The sequence below is a fragment of the Solanum pennellii genome, chromosome 6, assembly GCF_001406875.1.
Source record: "Solanum pennellii chromosome 6, SPENNV200".
In the NCBI taxonomy this organism is placed as follows: Eukaryota; Viridiplantae; Streptophyta; class Magnoliopsida; order Solanales; family Solanaceae; genus Solanum; species Solanum pennellii.
In genome coordinates, this window is record NC_028642.1 from 36,190,038 (window position 1) to 36,211,095 (window position 21,058).

The window sequence follows — 21,058 nt, forward strand, 5'->3', positions numbered from 1 at the left end:
GATATTTTGGAAAGTAATTTGCATCATCAACGCATAATATAAGTCAATCCAACAATAAAATCTGAATTTCAACACAATCATGACTTTAGCACTTCTTAGGGCCCACGTGTGCAGTGTAAAGTTAGCATCCCATACTACAAACCTTACCAAGCATTCCTGTGGGAATCACCTTGTTCTCACATGCTAGCATTACATTAAGTTTAATAGACATGTCTTCATAATAAGTTCATAGTTATAAGAAACCATTTATAATTACACTCTAAGCCTACTAGTGCATTGTACAAGTGAAGTCCCATACCCCTACTTCTACTTAGTAAACTCATAAATAGATCATATATTAGTTCATACTTCTTCATCTCCACTTCACTTTCTTACTTTAGGGAAGAGAAACTATAACTGGCATAAACCATGAAATATTTCATGTAATCCGGTGTCATAAAGCCCAACACCGAAAAAGGATATTTGACTTCTCTAGGTGATACCTAGAAACTACCTATTATGTGGATCTACTAGCTATATCCCACCGGGGCACGTAGTTAAGGGATGACGAGATTACTTCAAGAAACTCAGCTTATTGCATTAGCACGAAGGCGTCCATCTCATTAGCAATCACTTGGATGACCCGACCGATATCATTAGGGGGAGGGTCTTTTCCTAATTGGGAGGGTCTTTTCCTCATGAGCAATCACTTGGATGACCCGTCTTATTCATAGTGAGTTTTGATTCTTATCTTGGTCTCATGGTTTTGATGAGTATGTGTGAAGGTGAAGATGGTAAGATTTGATTATGTGATGTCAATTATGGCTATGTATGTCAAATATTAGAAATGATAAGTTATGTGGATATGATGTCCTTTGTGTCTACATATGAGACCTATGTAAAATAACATGTTATGTTTAGAATTATGTGTTATGATTGACTTAAAGCGTGTTAGAAGTTTATATGATGAAAATGAGTTTATATTTGGAATGGTATGTTATTATATGGTTTTGCATAATAATATCCTAATGATATGCTTTGAGCGTTGAAAGCTTTAGGAATATGTTACATGGTAAAGAATCATGCTGCCCTAAGATATGTGTATGATGTTTCAAATGTTGCCTTTATATATTTATATGTTTGAACTTTCATGACTGTTCTCATATGGATTGGAGTCCTTTTATATAGGATTGGTCCTAGATGGGAAGGTAGTGTGATTATCTTGGTAGGGTGATGATGTGCGTTGATTGACCTTAAAGTCGCCTTACAATATGATTGATTTAAAAGGAAGATTCCCTATGGTTAAGCTTCCTTGTTCTTTTCCCCTAATGTTGTATGACCTTTGTGTGCATTTTATTGTTAAAACCCTTATGTGGTTGAGTAGTTTGACCTAACTTGACGATTGGGTGATATTTGCCTAAAATTTTATGTTTTAGAATGCCTTGGTTGACATACTATAATTGGTTTCATTAATTAATTTAGAAAATAAATTAATTAATTTAAAAGGTCTAAAACCTAAAATAAAATGGAAATTACCATATTTCGGTTAAGACAAGAAAAACACAACCTAGTACCTAACCTATGATGGTCCAAAGAATTATTTATGGTTATAACGACTTAAAGTTACTTTAGTAATTATCCTAGGTCACTTAATTAATTAAATTAAACAATTAATTAATTCAATTAAAGGTGTCATACCGAAATTCTTATGCTAACCTAGTACAATTCAAGAAACATCCTAGTACTTAACCTAGGATGGTCCTAATGGGTTGATTATGGTTCAAATGACTTATTGTTACTTTAGTACTTACCATAGGTACCTAGATTATTTAAATTAAGAATTTAATTAATTAAAACATAATGTTGAACAAAACCATAGACAACACCAAAATTCAAGATTTTGGGTCAAGTCAACATTCTCTTATGTTTAGTCAAATAAGGAGGGGCTTTTCGTAATTAGTTTATTAAGTTATATAATTTTATTATGAAACCATAAGTTTAATGAGTCAATATAAATTTATAATACTTATAATCACGTTCAAACTCATAGTAAAGGTGACGCAAAAACAGTAAGCAACGAACGAAAGAAAAAGGCAGAAAAATTGTCTATTTCTATAGGGAGATTTCAAGGTTTCTTCAAATTTTCGTTCAAGGTGGTATTCGTAGATTAAGTTATACTTGAGGTATGTGTTTCTATCCTGGACTTCTTTATCAAAGAGAACTATCTTTCGAATGATTCGATGATCTTGAAAACTAGGGTTGTTCCCGTCATTCTTGTCGAACTCCTTTCACTAGTATCTTATTATGATTTCAATGTTGAATATTTCATAAATTATGTTGTTGGTATGTGGTCCTGGATGATCTTAGTTTGTATTGTTTTTGATTAAATAATGATTGAATGAACCTATTAATTAGACTCGTTTGATGCTAAGTATAATTATGTGAATTAAAAGAATGATACTATCTTAAAGATATGTCCGAAATTGTATGTATGAAGATGTTACGGTGTGTTGTGCATACTTGCTGTTAATATGACATTATAAAAATCATATACTCATAAAATGATAATATTATTCTTTCCATGATGTTTTAAAAAAATATGTTGTGTCTAAAGTTATGTTATAAGGTTAGGTAAAAAGATCTCTGTAAAATCATAATTTGAGTTAATGTTTTGCTTAAGTAAATAAAATGGCTAACAAAAACATTGTTCAAAATTGAGTAGGAATTGGCTATAATGTTATCTCTAAATAAGTAAAATATTGGCTAATGAATATTGTATCCCAAATGGAGCATGATTGAATGAAACTTTTGCTTATGCCCACCAAACAGTTATGAAATCTATATCCTATTCTTTATGCCAATACTAATCTTATGCCAATAAATTGGCTAACACTACATTGTCAAACAATTTGAAGGGAATTGGCTATAATATTATGTTAAATAACTAAAAGATTAGCTAATTTATAATTCATGAAACTTAAGTATGTTAAAGATTAAAATTGGCTTATGCCAACAAATATGGTTATGAAATCAATCCCCAATCGTTTATGCCAATACTAATCGTATGACAATAAAATGGCTATAGATACATTGTCTAAAAGTGATGCATGTAAATTACTATATTATTATGTTAAATAATGAAAAGATTGTCTAATGGTTCATACATATTAAATTTAAATATGAACGTACGTAAAATTGGAACATGCCAACAAAAATGGTTATGTAGTTTAATATTCAAATATTGAGGCAAACACTAATCATATGCCAATCTTATGTGATAAGAGTATCCAATGATAATATAAGCACCTCTAATCTAATTAAATGAACCCATAATCAGAGGCATGCAACTCATTGGGACAACTCCCAACATGCTCTAAAAGAATGACATATGAACTCATGAAACTCATTAAATGAAGTGCTCATCGTCCATAAATGATGATATGAATCTACTACACTAAAGTAAGGAACGTGAGTTATGTCATAATTAATGGGGTATAAAGTGAGTAAATGACCATAATGGGGTGTTAAAGTAAGTAATACAAGTCTCACTTACACCTAAGCGACTATGTTTAAATAATACTCACGTATGAAGGTGTTACAATGCGTGAGACAAGTCTCATTAACAACAAAGTATCATATGTAAGGAAAATCACATTTCATCAAAGTAAAGAAAGGATGACCAATCATCAATAGAGTAAGTAAACAACAATCTATAAGCAAGCCTCCATAATTGTTGAGTCAAAACTAAAAGATAAAGAAGAAATGAACATTCACGTAATGAGGTGAGTAATTATGTAAATCTATCATGCTAATGAAAATGGGGACAACATGATAAGAAGCTAAAATGAATGGTAAGACAAGTCTCAACCAAGCCTAAGTAAAGGTCACTAAAAGTATTCACCTAAGAGAGTGTCAAATATCAAGAGACAAGTCTCAATCATACTCTATATGTAAGGGTAAGGACAATTCACATTTAGTACTAATGATGATATGACAAATAATCTAATGAGCAATGATTCCCTAATGCTAGAAGCCAGATTCAATGATGTGTGAGATGAATGTAATGGAACTTTACACTGAGCATCGATAAGCTAGCTATGAGCCGTGATTCTTTCTTTCAGGAAGGTAGAGGTTCGTGTAAAATGTCAAGAGATGAGACTGACCGTTTAGAAGGGTATGGGTCTCCTTATATATCCTAGTCTTTGAAGCTATTCTGCCAACATAGGGTTCTAGCAAAGTTCAATTCCCTATATACTCTAGTATGTTTTGGTTTAACCTTGGCCAATGACTCCACCTCTTTTTTGTGTGGGGAAGAAAACATATTTCATGATGCTCAAATGATCTATGTCGGTTATGGTTGGAGTTTCTCAAAGTATGAAATATAATGAAATAAACGATACTGAAGGTATTTGTGCAAGACAATCAGGAGGTTAAATCAGATTCAAGTAATGACATTAGGAAATTTTTGTTATTGCACTTCATGATCCCGATGAGAGTCTTAAACTTCATCCTAGGTATAGCTGGTATTTACATCTGCCTATAAATTAATGAAATGAAATGAGAAGTATGAATGAACAAATGAAGCAGACTCTGTGTTTGCTAAAGAAGGCACTTGGGTTGAGGTCCCATATGTTGGGCCCTCACTTGAGACGTCTTAATGCTACATCAACGATTCCAAATTCTTGTATATATTAAATGTATAATATATAAAACATGAAAGTAATGAAATCAATGGAATGATCAATAGAGAATTGCTTATGAAATATATTGAATATATAGTTTAAAGAATGACTCACTATAAGGTAGGGAAATCATTCCTTAGTCCTTGGATTACATACATTTAATTCATAATCGGTATGGGATTACAATGAGTCATTTCACTTTTGGGTAAAACATAGGACCAAATGAACTATTGAACTACACAACAAGAAAAACAAAAAGACAAAAAATAGTCGATGTGTAGAAAGAGGAGCTCTCGGCCTAAGAATATCAAAGATCTCAAATCTTCGCCCGAGTTAATCTAAAATTATGTTGATGATACTAATGTCTTGTAATCATATATAAATGAGTTGTGTGCTTTTAATGCATTAAAATGCATCATATTCATACCACAATTAAAAACTAACGATTTAGGAAAGTCTAGTGACTAGGCTTTCCAGAAATAACATGTTATTTAGGAAGATATTTCTTTAATCATGCATAGAATTATGTGTATGTGTTCATATACTCATACTTAGTACAAGTGGTGTACTAACCCCTGCTATTTACTGTTTTATAGATGCAGGTTAACGGACAGATTGACGACTCTTGCAAAAGTTTGGACATCAGCATTTCTCAAGACCATTTGGTAGGTCCTCTTGATTTCGAGGATGCTATATTTTTAGTCTAGCGTTAGTTTTAGACAAAGCTAGTAAATGTTTTCCCTAGCATTTATTTTTTACTTTCATTTGGAAGATTTTTTTAATAACGTAGTGTTTAAAAAAAGTAATTATGATATATTATTATTGTTTTTCGAATTGATGCTTATGAATGATGGTTGTTACATTTATGTTGAGCTTAGTATAGGATGAATTTATGAAATAACTATATGAAATCGTTGTTTACATCATACATTTAATAATTTTGAATTTTCCGCTAAAATTAACCATATGAATGTTATGAGTTCAAGATGAGGCTTTTCGGCGACCTTTGAGAGGTCAACGACGCCAGTTGCGATTCAGATTCCAGAATCTGGGTCATGACACTGCCTAAGTGTGACTTAAAGATGGTTGCAAGATTATATCTTATTATGGTTAAGAGTTATGATCGTGTTATGGTTAGGAGAATGATGTTCCTCCTATGAACATGATAAGCGCCTATGTGTTTGATGCATTAAAGAGTGAGTCAATAAAGGTTTTGCTTGATTGTGTACATTGAATGTTAAATTTTTGAAGTTTTGTTCCTTAAAACATTGCTTAATTAACTTCTATTTGATAATTTTATGACAATTATAAGCTTCTCTACGACTCTTTGAAGTCCTTATTGTTATTAAAGTGTTCTAAGTGTCATTCGAGGACTAATGTTCCCAAGTGGGAGATATTGTAAGATCCCCAAAAATGAGTTAGGGTTTCTAGAGACTCACTTGTGCATATAATATATTCAATATGTCAATAATTTTTTTTTAAGTATGCTTGGAATATTTGAAGTCATTTGGAAGTCAAACGTCAAGGGACGACCAAGACGTTCGACCACTAGTCACGTAAGGGGCCTTATGTTTTTATGCGATTATGTGTGTGTAATGAGATTATGAGGTCTTTAAATGAGTAATAATTATGTTTATAAACATTTTATGGAGTTTAATGAAGTTTTGAAGTCAAATGTCTACGACATTCAAAAGTTAGCCCTTGAGACGTTCAAGTCCGTCTTGAGTGTGCCTTGAATGTTTTGAAGTGTTGAGAGCATTTATTTTGGGTGAAACTAATGTGGAAGGTCCTTGAGTTTTTGTGGTTAGGATTTACATTGGAAACTTCCGGGTACTACTTTCGTAGGGCCTTGCAAAAGGGCACAGAAGAAGGACCCCAAGGCTGTCGGGACACTTCCTTGGCTGTTTCAATTGACTGAACCAAATAAATCCCCGTTTGATGACAAACGGACCATAATTGGTTGTATAGTTTATGAAAATTTAGACTACATTAGGCTCATCAAAAGAATAACCTAAGGACTGAATTGACGAAGCCAAAGACGGTCTGTTGATGGACCTATTGGGTGTCGATTGTGGTCGTTGGTGTAGGCTGTTAGAAGATGCCTAGCGACTGTTTCATTAAAGGGGTGAATGGGAAATCCACTCCACATCCTAACCTGACCCTAATAGGTTTATTTGGTTATTTGTTTGGTGTATTTAAGTTATCAATACGTGATCAACCCATTCCCTATCAAATTCACACATATTAGACTTTCCCTCCAAAACTATTCTCTATAGAACCTCCATTGAACGTGAAGCTAAAGAACAGGTTGGATCTTTTATTTCTATGAATTATTCATCATGTTTTAGAGGTTTTCTTCTATATTAAGTAATGGTGATCCTTCATCTCTAGTTAATCTTCGATCTATAGAGTTTTTCTCAATATTTCCAAATAGAAAATATGTGTCTTCTTCTTAAATCTAGACATGGCTTCTTTCTCAAAATGTTTAAAAATCTTCCTTATGATGAATTGAAGTTAACATGTTTTAACGTGAATCTTAATCCAATTGGATTATGAACCCATGCTCCTATCAAACCATCGTTTTAGCCTAAGTATGGGCTGTATGATCTTGAATGTATATCGCTTGAATTGTGATTATAGCTTTCTGAATTACTTGTATCTAATTCCTATTACGTGTATTTATGAGGAGTTATGATGCTTGAAGAACACGATCTCTACTTCTTAATTATTGTTATGTATGACATTCATTATAACCTTTCCTCTATTATGCATGAATGTGGGATTCGATTGTATGGGGATAATTGTGTCTACTACCTTACTTGGATGTCATTTATTAGTTGTATATAAGTGAATCATGTGGATCAAGGTTTGATTAGCATATGTTCTTCTACCTTAAATGGATTCCTAATATATAATGCTTACTGTAATCCGACTATTTGACAATTGTATTGTAGGTTTTTTATTATTCGAAGATCATTGTAGCTACTTCCTTAGTTTTATATTATGTAAGAATTGTAGGTATGAATCTTGTATGATCAAAGTAAAGGAGTCTTTGTATTAATTTATCTATGTTCTTCTTGCCTATAAAGTGAATGTTTTAATGTATATGATATGATCTAAAAGCTAGGGTAGATGAAGCATGATTTCGTTCGAGTAATGATCTCTTTAGATATTGCCCTAAATTTATAATGCTGATAAATTGTTATAGATGATCAATGCAAGTGAATTGGGTTAAATATATATGTTCTTCTACTTTCTAGTATGTTGGTGATGTGTTGTACCATAGTCTTGTAGTATCTTATGCATGACTTCATATATGAATTTTGTGGTTTAGCTACTGAGATATACTTGAATTTCTTATGGAATAGAAGTTACGGTCAATGATGACAAAAGGCTACAGGATTAATAATAATTGCTCTACTCTTCTACTCCTCTACTTCTCTATAGTATGATTAATGAAGCCTTGTATGGCGTTGTGCGATATGACCAACTTATGGTGGCGGTGTTTACCTATTTCCAATATATATGTATATATATATGATGTGAACTTGGCCTTAAATACAATTATAGTGTGAATGTGTGTTGGTGATGAATCAACCTATGTGAAGCCTATTCCTAGTTTCCTATTCTAACTATGATCAAGGCTGTGTTGCTAATGTCATGTACATGGAAATGGTTATGTTAAGCTTATGTGTACTTTCTACCTATAATTAGATCCTAAAATGTCATATGTGATGTAAAACTAATGTAGATACATAAAGACTAAAGCTTACTCTAAGATGTTGTAAGTCTTCAATAAATGATTCTTGTGCAATGCTAACAATTCTGTGATGTTGTCTGATGTATCATTAGCTAGGATGACTTCATTGGGTACTAGTATAGGCAAAGGTATGGTACCTCGTCTATGTATTGCACATGTGTACCTTGATAGGACAATTCATAGGTTGGTCTTGGAAGGATATGCATAGGATTTTCTAAACATGATATGAATATGACTTATATGCTATGATGTTATGTATATATGATATGATGGAGTATGAATGTGCATAGTGTCTTGGAGTATTGACATGAAAAGATTGCTCATATAGGTACACAGATAGTCTTATGCATTGATATATGAACATGTGTGACATTTATATGTTATGTGAAAGGTTTGCTGACATAGAAGTATAAACACACATGTATGATGACGTAGTCAAAAGAGGGGCCTTAGAAGGTGTGCTCATGTGTACCCGAAAACTAGATAGGTGCTTGAAAATGTTATATGCATATATCTAATCAATATGCTAAGCCTAAGCTTTATGAAGTAAAGAAATAAATGTTTTTCAATAAAGGGAAGTTAGCTTATCATCGAGTGAACTTGAAAATGAGTGGTGTGGGATTTCCTTGGAGAAAAATTCACCATTGGTTTCCATAGAGTGTTGGCTTCCCTTGGAGGAAGATTCACCATTAGATTCCCATAAGGTTTGACTTCCTTGGAGGAATATTCACCTATGGTTCCACATGAGGTGACGTCTTCCCTTGGAGGAGGTTGACCCTTGGTCTCTCATGAGAGTATGATCCAATGCCAATGAGCATGTAGAGGGTAATGAATTTCTGTTAGTTCCATGGACTATGCCTGCCACATATGATCTACCAAGTGAATTCAATTAGTATTATAGCATGTAGTTTAATGCTCTACCTTTGCTAGGTGAGGACACCTTCATTTGGTGTAAGGTTGTACAACACCAAATTTCATGTTTAGAACCCATGTTCATAGTGTCGATTAAGCCTACAGTTTTCCTAAAGTAAAATTGACAATCGAAGTAATGTAAGGACTCTTACTACGATAACCTAAGGGTATGTGCTTAGTATAGGTGGGAGTATGGGACTTCACCTATGAAATGCACAAGTTTCTCTTGAGGGAAGTCCTACGAAGGTGTTCTAATTAATGTGTCTATGTTTATGTTCCTCATTCATGACTTTGTTGTAATGTCTACTTTTTGTGATGAAGTGCATGGAATGAGTCCTAATATATCAATGTGATGTGGTCTTATCCTTATATGCACTATGTTGGTCTAAGTGATTATATGATGAATGTCTTATAATGCATTGATGTGAAGTGAAGTAGTATATGTGCAAGTTGATGTAGCATACTGTAATGTTCTTAAGGTCTTGGCTTAAATACATCTATAATATGTTGTACTTCTATGATGATATGTGAGGGCTTGTGTAAGTTGGATGTATGGTTTCATTGTGTTGTTAAGGTGATGTATTGCGCCAAGTATTACTAGGGAGTTACTTGGGAGGTTAATGAGTTAAAAGAATAAATTCACCGTAAAAGGAAAAATTGTTCATTGTAAAGTGAAAGTAGCTCATTGTAAACTGACCCCATATATTGTTTAAATTATAAGTGTTATCTTATATGATATTTTGCCATTGAATATGTCTATATGAAGTATGTAAATTATATAAATACAATTACATTAAAATTTTATGAAGATTTACTCAAAGAGGCATGGAGTATAATTTAAAGAAAATGCCCCTTTTAAATGCATGTTTTTGCATGGTTCCCATACTCAGTGCATTCTTGTACTAACTCCATTCTTCTCTACTTTTTACATAATGTGTACGTTAATATATATATATATATATATATATATGTGAAGTAATGTTCTAGCATATGATGTGCTAAGAAAGTTTTTATGTTTTTTGCTAAAATTACTTATGACAATGCAATGAATGGTAAATATGGTCTTGTATAAATAAGACCTCCGAGAGGTCAAGTACGCCATGTTACTTCTAGGGGGTGCTCCATTGATGTGACAACATGAACTAAGTAAGGGTATATGTACATAAATATTTAAGGGCATGCATGAAAAAGGACCATTTCTTTACAAAGTAAGCTAAGTCATTTGAAATCCTTTAATGCACATAAAAGAGAGTATATACAAGATCAAGATCACAACAACATAAATCACGATCATAGCCAAAGATTTCATCAGAAATTTATATCAATATTTCATGTTCATTAGATCATATAATATATCATAAATAAGACACTTACAAATGATCTTATCCTAAGCCTACAAGTGCAATAATCATGTGAAGCCCCATAACCCCACATAATCAAGTAAACAAGATAGTATGCCATAAGTAAAGTTTTGCTTTATACAACGTATATCATAGATAGTCACTACCACATATAGCAATATAGACAAAATACATGTTCATAAACATAAAAAAAATCATATAAGATTAAAATCATATATCATAAGCATAATACATTTCATGTTATTGTATTACATAAGAACAATATCCAGGACTTCTGTAATATTAAACTTTTGCAATGTCCAGGTATAGTCCCATACCCCTACCTATACTAAGTAGACTCGTCAAGTTACCCTAGTCAATGTCCATTTACTTGCCTTTCATTTTACTTGAGGGAACAATCGCTTACCCAATATTAGACTGTGTGATCTAAAAATGGAATCCGGTGTCATGCAACCCCACACAGAAAGAAGGTGCTCTACCGGCCAAAGTAGAACCAAAAAAACAAACATAGCATTCTAGGTGGATCCACTAGGTAGTATTACTATGGTGGAAACCTAGTTCATGAACTAGGAGATATATTAGATACCCATAGTTCCACATTACATGGATACTTCTATCTCATGAGAGTCATTGTGAACCTACCTCCCAAATATGGAAGGGACACCTCTCATATCTAGTTCATCAGTGCTAAGATAAAGTCTCTTGTTGAACAAAATTTAGGTTATCATTTTCTCATAAATCCTATCATAAGTCATAGGAGATTAACTCCTTGTATAAACATGATCATAATCTATTTAGGTTTAGATGAGAATTTCCTTTCATCAAAACCTTTATTTGTGATATTAACATATTATAATCATAGTGTGTAAGGCATACAAGATAAACATAATCAACTTGCATTATGATATCCTTACCATGATCGCACATTTAACATATCCATATCCCAACATACATACATATAACCTAATACATACTTCAATTGCATTGCAACATCATTAATAGGCTAACATAAACATAATAGAGTGCTAACGACTTTAGAAGACTAACCTATTGCTTCTGAGGAACTTCATCAAGAACTTACGTTCAATTCATAACAATCATCCAACAACATAGTTAATTACTCAATAATATAACCAGTACCAACCCTTTAAGTCATATACAAGACCAATTCATAGTTAAGGATACGGGAAAGGGTCATTAAAGAGTTCATGCAAGTTATAGTTCCAATCCCAATGTTTACATGTGGTAAAGTGATATATATAACCCAATCAAAACCATTATTTAGAGAAGGAACATGCTTCACACGGAAATGAAACATTACACACCCATTACCAACATTACATATTTAATTAACCATATAGAACAATTTTTTTTCCATCATTATTTATAAACCTTAAGTAAGGAAGAACACGCATTTTGTAGAGTAAAAAATCATAGATGTTGAATTCTTGAAAATCATCTATAAAAGCTTAGGGAAAGGAATCTCAAGAGTAAAGAAAACATACCTTATTGATGAATACTCTACGAATTTCAAATCAAAAATATTGATTTCTTGTCTTCTTCCTTAAGCTTTTCTACTTCTTCTATGGAGTTTGAAAAGAAAGAGGTCTTGAGAGAGATGGGAGGAATTTGTTTAGTCCTATTTGAAGTGCGTGAAATTGGTCTAAAACTAACCTAATATTATTACAAACTCGTCCCCTAAAATACCGAAAAGACCCCTCACTTAAATGGTTTTTTTAAAGTTAAATTGACTTAGAAACGACATAGACTAATCGGGGAAGTTGCTGCGTGTCGCGGGGTAAATTTTACATTTATTTTTTATAATCCGAGTTGATACAGTGGTTCTCATAGGGGCTCCACGTAGCGAGCCAACTTTTTTCCTCCACGTGTTGGCTGCTTGTTGCGTAGCAACCCTTATTTTCTGGCTGTGTGCAGACTGTTTTTGCTTCAAGCTTGCCCATGTTCAGGTGGTCCGTGGATATTCATTATTGGATGTTTGAACCCTTTGTAGTAAATATTACCTACTCAAAGTCTTTTTACCATTTTTGGAATTTATTTGACACTCTGAAAACCTTCACCAAACATAGAGATGTCTATATGTTCAATTTTTAGCTTTTTTCTGGACGTCAAAGTCCTTCTTTATCATTTTGGCTCTAACCTTTTCTTATTGAGTTTAATAGTTTAATATAGGTCTGCAAACGTCATTTTAATCGTCATTCATTAGGATAAACTCTACTCTAAGTCATGGCACGTTCGGAGCGTTAGATGCACAAACCTACATTGTTTAGGAAAAAGGGAAAGAATATGGATAAGTACAACAACATGTATTAAGTATTGAAACAGAAGCACATAATACCATTTAAATCATGTTTAAGGGGACATTTAGTAAAAAACCATGCTAAGTAATTTCAAAAAGTCTTTATGCACAACAGAGAACATATACAAGCCATTAGGTTACTACTCAAGACAAGTCCATAATCAACATAAAACCAATATCATGATAAAGTCAAGTCAATATGGATATTATCGACATAAGGTCATATCAGCATCAATGGTATCATATCTAGATCATATAAGATTTAAACTCCAATATAATGTCATTACAAAAACTCAATTACAAGAATTCATAATATCACATCACAGAAGACCCTTACTAAGAACCCCTTCTCAATCCTACAAGTGAAATGCTCATGTGAAGTCCCATAACCCCACATAATCAAGTAAACCAAACAAAGGACCATAGGGAATGTCAACATTCCATATATCTTATTATCATGCATATGCTTCATCATATAGATATCAATTTAGACCAATAACATATTCATCAATGAAGCTAACATTTTATAAGATCATCAACATGTAAAGTCATCATATACAATTCCATAATATCATATGTAAATAGGAAAAAAATCCAAGGACTTCCCTCAAGGTCAACTTGTGCCATGTATAATTAGAGTCTTATACCCCTACCTAGACTAAGTAGAACCCCTTAAGTCATTCTAGTTAGTGTTTACTTCATTACTCTCATTTTACCTTAGGGAACAATCGCCTTAACCGATAATAGACAATGTGATCTAAAAATGGAATCTTTGTCATGAAACCATACACCAAAAAAAGGTGTCCACTATCCAAGGTAGGACTAAAACATGTATAGTATTCTTGGTGGATCCACTAGAGACTATCCCTATATTGGCAAAATAGTTAAGGAAATCGCAGATTTGTCTTGAACCCTCTACATGCCCATAAGAAATTTGATTCCTCATCTAATCAGAATATTTGGTGAATCTCCCTTGTATGGGGTGTCAAAACCTCTCATTGTCAAGTTCACTCGGTACTTAGCTAAAGTCCCTTTTTGAAATGTATTTAAGTCATACTTAATTAATATATTATAGTTTAGGCCATACGATACTAACCCCTAGTATATAATATCATTAGCTCATAAGTTATTTCATGAGAATTTCTTTTCATACCAACCCTTTATTTATAAGATCAACACAGCATAATCATATGATAGTAAACTAGTGGTTCACATTCAACATGGTATCTACATACCCTTAACATGATCTCACAATTCATATAATCAAGACATTTCATCATAATCATCATCCTCTTAATCTAATCACGATGACCAAAGTCTTAAAAATTCACCTTAACAAGCCTCCTTCAAGAAATTACCATCAATCCAACAATATTCATCAATCAATATATTCCATAAAATAATATAATACTAATTCATATAAGAACTAAGTCAATTGTCATTACTAATCAATGAATCTCCAATGATAACCTAGGGTTAGGGGAAAGGGTCAAAGCGTGAATTCTTCCATGGAAATAGGTCAAAGGCTAAGAACTAGATCAATTAATAAATAAATAATTATAATATATATCTAATAATAATAAATAAAGCAATACCAACTCAATTTGAAAGATCAATTTCGTAATTAATATGAAAACCATGTTTTTGACATCATTTTGAAATCAATTTTACGATGTTCTTGGGTAAAAGATCTCAACGGTCAATAGCTTCCATACCCTAGGATTTCATAGAGTTTGATGGATAAAATATTATGTCTTGAAGCCCTAGTTCACATTGAAGTTTGGCCTTCAATGGTGTCTTGAATAGAGAGAGAAAGTAGAGAGAAGTTAAAGTGTAGTTTGGTTTGGGAAATATTAGTTGTTAGGTTAGTTTATTGAGGTTTAGGTATTATATAGTCCCTAAAAAACTTAATTAACCCTCCCTTAACCCTAAAATAATTAACTAATTCGCTTAACTAAAATTTTGATAGTTCACTCGACCCCAAACAAAGAAGCCTCGTATTACCATCGACAGGCCGTTCTGCAAGGGCATCGTTTGTGATAGACAATGTTTGTGGACTCTATTTTGAAAAATCTATGTGTTGGAAAATGACCACCATTTACCGTCCATTGTCCCATCGACGAAGCGTCACTTGGCTACTGTCAATTTCATAGTTTTGGCATAAATGCAAGGATCCTCTCCAAAGACCCATAGGGTGGTCTCTTGCGGAGTCGTACCTTATGTTTCGACCCTAATAACACTCTATCACATGTTTAACACCATTTTAAGAAATCGCATTAAATTCCGACTCTTCAAACTCCATTAATCATTCAAAGTCACACTAGTGTGCATTTCACAATTCTCCGGACGTCATGGTCGTTTCTTGCCGTTTTGACTCTAATAGTTCCTAACTAGTTAAAATATATTATTTAGGCCTATAAAAAGTTTTACATGTATTTGTTCATCATTTGAGGCGCTTGATTAGGTCATGGACTTTTGTAGTGTTACATTACCCCCCTACCCCTAGATATATTCTTTTCCAAATAACACTAAAAATCTTTTGTATAGAAAATTAGGAGACTCAATACTAGCAGCCCAGCCAAGAACATATAATAAAAATGTTTTACAACTCAAAGGAGTGATTTACAACTCCATTCAACACAGAAACATGGCATTTACCCGTAGCAAACATGATCATTGAGAGTTACTTGTGTCAACCTTCTTTCATAAAACACTAACATGCTCAGTATCATTTAACCAAGGCAAGTATACACAAAACACAAATAAGAGCAAGTTAAGCACAAGAGCATTTTCACATACAAACTTATTTTTGCATGAATATTATCCATAAATATGCACATTTAGTAACAACAAGGCAAATTCAAATTTATTCATTACTTTAAGAGAATTATTACTATCCTCAACATTGTCTATAGTTTTGAGGAAAAAGATGAGGATAATGGGACTTCATATTGGCCTCGGCCTTCCATGTTTGTCCTCCAACTAGGTTGTTTTTCCATAGGACTTTTATGGAGGCCACCTCATTGTTCCTCAATTTATTGAGTTGGCTATCTAGAATTTCCATTGGAACCTCTTCATGGAAAGTCTCACATCCACACCTAACCCTTCAATAGGGAGAATGGATATGGGGTCGGCAATATATTTCTCTAGCATAGAGAGATGAAAAACCTGATTAACCGAAGCTAGGTCACTAGGTAGTTTCCACTAAAATGCATCCTTTTTGACCCATTAAGAAAAAACGTGAACGGGGTTTGGATTGATGAGAAAATAGAATCCTGGGTCGCGAACAGTTATTCGATTGATGATGAAGAAAGAGAATTCTTGGTTCAGTTCTCCACCTTAACGACAGAAAATAGGATTGATCAAATTCTATTGAGTCTGACTCATAGTGATCATTTATCAAAGAATGACTCTGTTTATCAAATGATTGAACAAGCTGGAGCAATTTAATTACGATACTTAGTTGACATAAAAAAACCGTGTTTTTCCTGGTAAGGTCAATAAAGTCATGAAATTCTTCGTTTTTGATTTTTTATAAAAAAATGGATTTATCTGAACTAATACATGATTTTCTTTTGGTCTTTCTAGGATCGGGTCTTATATTATGAAACCTCATAGGGACCCTCATACCAGGGACTTAGCTTCCCCTTTTTGCCTAATCTCATCACCCCTTTCTAGGTAAAATCTTCGAATACACCATATCACCTACTTCAAATTCATGATCTCTTCTTTTATTCTTGGCATAAAATTTTTGCCTATTAAAGGTTGTTTTCAACCTATCCCTTATACCCTTAACCTTCACCAAACCTTCATAGATTATTTCGGTACCATGGAGTGAAGAATTGCAAACCTAAAACCACCCAATTGGAGACCTACATCGCCTACCATAGAGTGCTTCAAAAAGTCCTATGAAAATAATAGAATGATAGCTATTATTGTTGGAGAACTCAATCAATGAAAAATGATTGTCCCAATTCCCTTTTAAAATCTATAACACAAACTCTTAACATGCCTTCTAACGTTTGAATAGTACCCATCGTCTTAACCATCCATTTCGGGATGAATAATACCCAACCTTTTTGGGAAAGACCTCCAAAACAGAGAAGTTAATTGAGCACCTCTTTGGATATGATGGAAAAAGGGATCTCATGTAAGAACACTGTGTCATCAATGTATATTCTTGCATAATCCTTAGACAGGTAAGTAGACTCGATGGGAATAAAGTCCGCGGATTCAACCAATCTATCCACAACAACGCTAATTGAGTCATTTTGCCTCAGAGTTTTAGGCAACCCAACAACCAAGTCCATATTAATTTCTTCCAACTTCTAAGTAGGAACTTCCATTGTTTGATTCAAACCTCTCGCATGCACAACTTTAATTTTTTTTCCAATTTTAAAACATAAGCACATACTACACTATGTTCCTTTTCAATAAATCCCCCCAATACACCTCTCTAAGGTCATGATTTATTTTTGTGGCACCTGCTTGAATTGAATATCGGGAACCATGAGCTTCATCCAAAATTTTCCCCTCAAATACTCAACATTCGGTACACAGAATCTAACTTGGTACATAAGCACACCATCTCCCTTAAGAACAATGACTCATTGAACTTACTAAGTACTGATTTCTTCATGTCCATCAATACTAGATCCAGATGTTGCTTAGACTTCACCTCAACCACTAAAGACAACTCAGAGTTATTATGAACAATAAATCCACCATTTGTGGAATCTTCAAACCGAACACCAAATCGAGCCTAACTATAAACATCTTTTTCTAGGTCTTCCTTTCTTTCTTCTGTAAGAGACACATTACCCATGGTCATACGACTTCAATCATCTTCGACCACCTTGGCCTTGTCAGGGTGGTAAAGAACACTCATGTCGTAATCTTTGAATAGCTCAAAACATCTTCTTGTCAGAGAATTAAATCCTTTTGAGTGAACAAATATTGAAGATTCTTATGGTCGGTATACACATCGGCATGAACACTATACCAGTAATACCTCCATATTTATAAGGAAAACACTAAAACTGCTAATTTAAGATCATGAGTTGGATAATTCTTCTCATGCACCTTGACTTGTCTATAGACATAGGCTGCCACATTCACATGTTGCATAAGGACACAACAAAAACACACTCGGGAAGCATCACAATATACCATAAAATCCTTGGTGCCCCTCTGTTAAAGCAAACATCGGCGAGAAGGTAAGCCTATCTTTTATTATTTGGAAACTTCTTTCATATGCCTCCATGCACTCAAATTTTACGCTCTTTTGGGTCAATGTAGTCAAAGGAGAAGAAATGTAGGCAAACCCCTCCAGAAACCTCCTATAGTGCCCAACGAAACCCAAGAAACTTCTAATGTTTGTTGGGGTCAATGGTCTAGGACAATTATTAACTGCTTCAGTTTTGTTTATATCGACCTCTATACACTAAATTACGATAATTTGACAAAGAGATACCACAGATCTCAACCAAAAATCGTAGTTACTATACGTAGAAAATAGTTGGTGTTCCTCAAGGACTTGTAATACAACTCATAAATGGTCCATATGTTCACACTTGTTTTTCATCTATACCATGATACCCTCAATGAAGAAAATAACAAAGGAATCAATGTATTTTTGGAACACTCTATTCATAAGGTCCATAAAAGCCACCGGGGCATTTGTAAAACCAAACGACATCACAACATACTCATAGTGACCATATATAGTTGGAAAAATAGTTTTAGGTACATACTCAAATCTCACCGTAAGTTGGTGATACCCTGACCTCAAGTCAATCTTAGAAAACTAGCTTGCCCCTTGGAGTTGATCAAACATGTTGTCAATCCGAGGGAGAGGATACTTGTTCTTAATGCTGACCTACCTTATTGAATTGATGATAATCAATGCACATTCTAAGGGACCCATCGTTCTTCTTAATAAAAAACACAGGATCTCCCTATGGTGAAATATTAGGCTGAATAAAATACTTGTCGAATAGGTCTTTTAGTTGAAGCTTCAGCTCATTTAACTCCGTCAGAGCAAGGTAGAACCTCAAACGTTTTAGATACTAGAGGAGTTTCAAATGACAAAGTAAAATCGGGGTAATGTAAAGTATAACACTCAATAGATAAGTCTTGTAACATACCGGTTACCACATCGGGAGATTCCTCTTTCTCACCCCTAGAGTGGAGAACATAGAAGTTGTTCCAATTTGGAGCATTGAAACTAGGACCGCTTTATTCAGATTGAGAGCTCCCCTTCTCTTGACTCCTCACATTAGAAAAATTTCTAACCTTATGGCTTTCTTTTCCACAACAAAACCAATTTTTCATTCCAAACAAACATTCACTCTTATGTTTCTCACTACACTTGGAGCAAGTAGGTTTCTCACTAGGTGAATTTCTGCTTCTTCCTTTTTGGGACATAGGGTTAGATGCCTTATAGTTTTTAGGCTTAGGGAAATTGGAATGAATTTTGTTGGAGACTCTCTTCTTGAACCTAGGCTTGTCTTGAATTTCAAGCCTACACTTGGAATGACCTCCCTCATACGACTTGGCCCTCTTAAACTCCCTATTAATCTTCTTGAGTCTAGTCTTTTTAATTTGTTGAGCATGACCCATCAAATGAGAAATATCGATATTGTCTTGTAGCATCGCCAAATGGGAATCTACAACTAGGTCATCGGACACTCCCATCACAAAGAGGCTGATCTTATCCCTACGATTGGATACCAAGTAAGGACCATACTTGGACAATTTAGTTATCTTCAAGGAGTACTCTTGAACACTTATACCATTTAGGAAGGAGTTTCTCCCCAAGGAAGGAGCATGCAAGGAAAATTCATCAACCTTAACCTCCTTCTTTTGTTTTGGGAAGAACCTATAAACAAAAGACCTTCTAAATATATCCAAATCTATAGTTACCTCTCTCAAGTCCCTATTATCTCTCCATTGTGTATACCATGTTGGAGCCACATCATGAGTTGATAGGAGGATAACTCGACCCACCAATACAATAATGTTTCTTGTAGAACTCATCAAGAAATTCTTGGGGGTGTTCATTCACCTTAGACCCAAAGAACACAGGAAGGTTCATCCTTGCGAAGTCCCTAAAGAGAAAAGCTATGATACTATCACTTTGTTGAACATGGGTCCAACATTCCGATTCGCTTGAGCCGTTGTGGCTTATGCATGAGTAGCCACCACTTGAACTTGGGTTATCATACATTGATGTAAACAAAGAAAAGCCAACATTATTTCTCGATCGGTCAAAGGTGGATGACTGACTTGAGCTCGGTCTTGCGGAGGAACTCGATTTCCTTGTGCAGGGGTTTCATTCTCCTGAGGAGGAACTCACGCAATAGCCAAGTTTTCCTCCAATCTCTTTAAAGATGTACTTCTCGTATTCATAACATATATTCACAAGAAAAGGATTATAAGAAAATGCACGCATAGAGTTACAACTCTTAAATCACGATAATAAAGATTACCAATAAGTGAGAATTCCTAAGTGTGACATATTCTCTCATTCATATGTGTGGCACGCTTTAAACGCATGAATAAGACTCTACAAAGATGTGGTTTAGTGAGATATCAATGATAAGATTACTTCAACCTCATGCTCCGAAAAAAAAAATCACAATCGTTGAGCACCCCCTAGACGTAAACGACACCGGTGTCCTCAAAGATGACATAGAAAGACTCCTTTGTATACGTCATAACATATGATAGGTTAAAATGCGTAAATTTAGAAAGTTTAACATATCGAGGTATACATAGACCTCTATCATACTATATATGGAGTTTACATAGACTCCTCACATATGAATCCTACATAGGCTTCTCGTTTACTCAACATAACCAACATAAAAATATTTTCTCTAGGAAAGCCATATAACATTAAACAATTTAAAATGAAGTAGAACATTCAGGCATAACCCTCATACAAATCCATATTTGCGATATAAAGCATACAAAAAATGTTTTCAAGATTAGGAATAAATAAATATTTTTAAAACAATAGAAATACTACTAGTGTAGAACATGT